This window comes from Jaculus jaculus, chromosome 9 (genome assembly GCF_020740685.1).
Source record: "Jaculus jaculus isolate mJacJac1 chromosome 9, mJacJac1.mat.Y.cur, whole genome shotgun sequence".
Taxonomy (NCBI): domain Eukaryota; kingdom Metazoa; phylum Chordata; class Mammalia; order Rodentia; family Dipodidae; genus Jaculus; species Jaculus jaculus.
The window spans coordinates 93,410,010-93,416,009 of record NC_059110.1 but is presented as its reverse complement, the minus strand read 5'-3'; positions in this window follow the sequence as shown (position 1 = coordinate 93,416,009).

The window sequence follows — 6,000 nt, the reverse complement described above, 5'->3', positions numbered from 1 at the left end:
GCATCTGTAGTTCATTTGCAGTGGCTAAAGGCCCTGGCACATCCAGTCTCCTCTCTCTCTCTCAAATAAATAAAATAAAATAAAATAAAATAAAATAAAATAAAATAAAAGAAAGAAAGAACAAAGGCTGGAGATATGATTTAGTGGTTAATGTGCTTGCCTGCGAAGCCTAAGAACCCAGGTTCAATTCTCCAGTACCCACATAAACTAGATGCACATGGTGGTGCATGAGTCTGGAGTTCATTTACAGTGACTGGAAGATCTGATGTACCCATTTATTCTCTCTCTCTCTCTCTCTCTATCTCTCTCTATCTCTATCTCGATCTCTCTCTCAAATAAATAAAGAAAAATGAAATATTTTTAAAAACAATGAAAACTGGCCATGCTTGCACATGTCTTTAATCCCAACACTTGGGAGGCAGAGATAAGAGGATCACCAAGAGTTCAAGGCCACCCTGAAACTGCATAGTGGACTCCAGGTCAGCCTGGACTAGAGCAAGGCCCTACCTCGAAAAAAAAAAGAGAAGAAGCTAGAAGGAGGAGGAAGAGGACTGACCCTAGCAATGTTCTTTGGAGCTACAGTGACACAGATATATAAATCCCTCTCCCTGTATCTTCATCTTTATTTTGGCTCCATTGGTGAATCCTTCTTAGATGTTCCTGATTGGTGACCTTACACTATATGCAAGTGCTTGGCATGGCTTCTGAAACATGACGAATGTCCAGTAAAAGTGTTTTGTCTGGCTAAGGGAATGGGTGAATAGATAGATGGGTGAGTGGGCAGATGATAGATGGGGGAGGGGTAGCTGGGTGAGTGGCATCTTAGTTGGTTGATTTGTTTGTGTGTTTACTTTGTCTTCACAGCATCCATTTTCCATTCTCAATGGCACCTCCACAGTTCCTTTATGGAACACCCCTCCCCTTGCTGGGGCGTATGGTCATGTGCAGTGATCCTGCAAATGAGGTGCCCTGTCTGACCAGCAAGCAAAGATTGTAAGCTTGGTGGGTCAAACTCCTTCTCTTAGGACTGTGAATCCTTAGTAGAATGAGTTAAGGCTGGAAAAAATTAGTTGGAGCATATCTATTTGAAGAATGTCACCCTAGGGCGACTGTCAAGCAGTTCCTGCTACCAAAACAACCATCCACACTTGCCAATCTCTCCCCTTTCTAAACCAAGCTCTCCGATGCTCTATCCATTCTATATGTTACTCCACATTATTCCTGATACATCACCTTCCTGAGCTAGCAAATGTTTTATCCTTTTATGAATGAGACCTTTTTGTTTTGTTTGGTTTGGTTTGGTTTTTCCAAGGTAGAGTCTCACTCTAGGCCCAGGCTGACCTGGAATTCACTAGGTAGTCTCAGGGTGGGCTCGAACTCATGGCGATCCTCCTACCTCTGCCTCCGGAGGGCTGAGATTAAAGGTGTGCGCCACCAAGCCCGGCTATGAATGCAACGTTTTGATGGACAGGAAATGTGGAAATGATTGAGTAGATGAAAGGATGCCTGGAGGACAGGAGGAGTAAAGAGTGAATGGGAGTAGAGGTGGCCCAGCGAGCACATGGAGGAGTGCAGGACCAGCTGTGGAAAGAGCTCAGGGTCTAAGCAGCACAGCAAGTCCTGGCGCCTGGATGGGTGAGAGGGAAACAAGGGACAGTAAACCTGCAGCCCCACCAGGACGAGTGATGGGAACTTGTTTAGGGACAAGAGCCTCCAATCCCAAATCCCTCTCTCCTCCACTAAAAATCACCTAGATTCTTCTTTTTTAAGTGAGGAGACAAAGGCCTCAGAGAAGCATTGTAAGAACCTCATTCTCAGATAAGGAAATTGAAGCCCACCAGGGGCAAAAAACAACCAGGTTCAGAGCTCCACTGGGACCAAAATCCAAGTTTCCAACTTCCCAGTCCCTTGCTTTGTGATGACTTCAGGATGAATGACTAAGTTCAGAATTTCCAAATCCCAATTTAAACACATTCCCAAAGGGACTTCCCCACCCAGGCTGGATTTTCCCAAAATGCAAATGCCTAAGGAAATTCTAAGGCTGAGCGGTGGGTAGAAGGAGCCAGGGAAGAGCCTGAAGAAGGAGAAAACTGGGAACTCCTAGACTCAAAGCAATGGGCAAGGAGCCAAGAGGCTTTCTGGGATGATATCAAAAAAGGGACAGGGGTCTGGAGGGATGGCTTAGTGGTTAAGGCATATGCCTGCTGCAATGCTAAAGGACCCAGGTTTGATTCCCCAGGACCCACCTAAGCCGGATGCACAAGGGGGTGCATGCATCTGGAGTTCATTTGCAATGGTTGGAGGCCCTGGCACCTCCATTCTCCCTCTCTCTCTCTCTCTTTCTCAAATGAATAAATAAAAATAAAATAAAAGGGATAGGGGCTGGAGAGATGGCTTAGCAGTTAAGGCACTTGCCAGCAAAGCCAAAGGACCCAGGTTTGATTCCCCAGTACCCAAATAAAGCCACATGCACAAGGTGGCCCACGTGTCTGGAGTTCCTTTGTAGTGGGTAGGAAGCCCTAGTGTGCCCATTCTCTCTCTCTCTCTCTACCTGCCTCTCTCTCAAATAAATAAATACTTTTTTTTAAAGGGACAGAACCCAGAAATTTTTGTCATTTCCTGTATAAGCCTGTCTTTGAAACTCATTTAAAAAGGGTCTGTGTGCCAGTAAGGGGATAGCCAGAAAGAAGGAGCAACATGGAGGGCAGAGTGCTCAGGGCAGATCTGAGTCATGATGGGTAGGTAGTTTTGAATATATCCCCCCCCCCCCATAGACTCAGCTGTTTTAGAAAAGCTTGTAGCAACCTGGCTGGAGGAGGTGTCACTGGGGGCAAATCCTGGGGTCCAGCCCTAAGGTGTGTTTGAGGGCAGATCTGAGAGGTTTGAGCTTTGGTGGAGTGCCTGCTGTTTACTGCCAGGTTTTGTTGTTGTTTTCAGTATGTAGTAGACTATACTATGTATAGAGGATGGCCTCGAACTCACAGCGATGCTCCTACCTCAGCTGTCCAAGTGCTGGGATTAAAGACGTGTGCCACCACACCCGGCTGCTGCTGATGCTGTCAGTTTTGTTGTTGTTGTTTGTTTATTTGTTGTTTGTTGTTGTTGTTTGAAGCAGCTTCTTCCATCACTGATGGAAGTTTGCCCTAGATCAGTAAACTGAAATAAACCCCTTCCTTCCATAAACTGCGTCTGGTTTGGATCTTCAGCCCAGCAACGGAAGCTGTCTACAACAAAGGGTTTCAGTGCGTGTTTCCTTCTGAGAAGTAGAATAGTGCCTCAAGGATCTATCTGCCAGGGGCCCTGCAGCTGATCCCTGTCCCCTTGTCCCTCCTCGCCCTGTGCCTGTGAAGTCTCAGCCGGGAGCAGCACTATACTGAGAGGACACTGAGGGAAGAAGTGCCGGAGCTGCTGGCTGTGGTGGCTCATGTCTTTAATCCCAGCACTGGGGAGGCTGGGGTAGGAGGATCACTGAGTTTGAGGCCATCCTGGGACTGCAAAATAAGTTCCTGCTCAGCCTAGGCTAGAGTGAGACCCTTACCTTGAAAATAGCCAAAGAGAAAGAAAGAAAGAAAGAAAGAAAGAAAGAAAGAAAGAAAGAAAGAAGGAAGGAAGGAAGGAAGGAAGGAAGGAAGGAAGGAAGGAAGGAAGGACGGAAGGACGGACGGAAGGAAGGGGAGAAAGAAAGAAAGAAAGAAAGAAAGAAAGAAAGAAAGAAAGAAAGAAAGACAGAAAGAAAGAAAGCAGGAAGGAAGGAAGGAAGGAAGGAAGGAAGGAAGGAAGGAAGGAAGGAAGGAAGGAAGGAAGGAAGGAAGGAAGGAAGGAAGGAAAGAGAGAAAGAAAGAAAGAAAGAAAGAAAGAAAGAAAGAAAGAAAGAAAGAAAGAAAGCAAGCAAGCAAGCAAGCAGGAAGGAAGGAAGGAAGGAAGGAAGGAAAGAGAAAGAAAGAAAGAAAGAAAGAAAGAAAGAAAGAAAGAAAGAAAGAAAGAAAGAAGGAAGGAAGGAAGGAAGGAAGGAAGGAAAGAGAGAAAGAAAGAAAGAAAGAAAGAAAGAAAGAAAGAAAGAAAGAAAGAAAGAAAGAAAGAAGGCAGGCAGGCAGGCAGGCAGGCAGGCAGGCAGGCAGGCAGGAAGGAAGGAAGGAAGGAAGGAAGGAAGGAAGGAAGGAAGGAAGGAAGGAGAGAGAGAAAGAAAGAAAGAAAGAAAGAAAGAAAGAAAGAAAGAAAGAAAGAAAGAAAGAAAGAAAGAAAGGCTACAGCTTGAAAATTTGGGAGAAGGAAGAGAAGGAAACATTCCCTAAACATCTACTCAGTGTTGGAAATGGTGTGAGCGGCTTCCCACCGGCCTCATTCAGTCATCTGATGTATCCTAGGGCCTAGGTATTGTTCCCTGGGTTTCCAGAAGAGCAATCAACAAGTAAAAGGCTGAAAATTGTCCAAAGACCCATAGAGAGCAAATGCTGTCTGACTTCAACTCAAGTCTGCTCTGCTGCACCACACCTTCTGTGGGAGCTGGACCCAGCAGCACTGGGGTGCAGCTCTTCTGCAACAAGACTTCCTGAGAGTAAGAGCTAAGGAATGTCATGAAGGGGGTCCTCACAAAGAAAGGAGAAAGCTCTCCCAAGCATGCAGCAGAGAACAATAAAAATCAGCTCCAGTGAGTATGGAGGAGTAGGGCCTGAAGTCATCTGTCAACCAACAATTCTGGAAGAACCAGTGCTCCCTCCGCGTCTCACTCCCCCGACCACCTTACTTGTGTGAGCTCCTCCACACGCGCAGGGTGCATGAGCACGCTTCCCACCAGCAAACACACCACATGCGGTCTCCTGCTGCAAAGACAAGAAAACAAACACGTGGGTGCACAGAGCCGCTGTCCCGTGTGGTGAAGGTAAGAACAGTGGGGGAAGGCGGGCTGCAACTCTCTGGCCTGAATGTGGTTGAACTGTGAGAGCAGTTGTTCAAGTCGGTACCCATGACCTAGTGAGATACACATTTGGTGCTGGGGAGGGAAAGGAAGGGAAGAGAATGAGGGAAATAGGGAGAACGGAACACCACAGGAAGAACAAACCAGAGTTGAACCAAAAAGCAAGCAGGTGGTAGCAGAGAGGCTCAGGTGTAAGGTATGAATCCTGTTGACCCCTGAGCAAGTCCTTCCTTCCACGGAACCTGCTGGGAGGGGTCAGCTTGCAATCACCAGGAGCGCTCGCCCAACAGTGCCCTGCAGAAGCACACAGTGTGAGGCAGCTGCCGCTGTGCCAGGTGGGAAGGGTGGAGAAAGGGACTCAAGCAGGGAGCATCTCCCCAATTTGCAGATGGGGAGGATTAAAGCCCATGGCTGTAGACATCTCTAGAGGACCTAGGTTCCTACAGGCTGGGTAGACTTCCCTGCTTTAGAAACTTTGTTAAGAGCAGCCAGAAAAGACAGACCTAACCCTCCTCACAGTCTTGGGGAAACTCCATATCGAACCCAAGCACTAGAATTCACATGGCATGAGGTTTCACTTTCTGTGCTTGCACATGATGGTTTCATAATGCCAGAGTATGTGACCAGGCTGGCAGCCAATTTTGCTTAGGAAGAGTCAGTGACAGAGGTAAAACAAAGATGAGGCCAGGCCAGGCGTGGTGGCGCACGCCTTCAATCAAACACTCAGTAGGCAGAGGTAGGAGGATCGCTGTGAGTTCAAGGACAGCCTGAGACTATGTAGTGAATTACAGGTCAGACTGAGCTACAGAGAGACCCTACCTTGAAAAACCAAAAAACAATTTTAAAAGGAGGAAGAAGAGGAGGACGAGGAAAAGGAGGAAGAAGAAGAAGGAGGAGGAGGAAGAGGAAGAAGGAAGAGGAGGATGAGGAGAAAGAAGAAAAAGGAAGAGGAGGAGAGTCGAACATGGATCCGTAGGCTTCACAGGCAACTGTTTCAACTGCTACGCCATCTCTCCAGCCCTAGATAGTTTTTATTTATTTGTTTGTTTATTTATTTATTTATTTGAGACTGAGAGAAAGAAGCA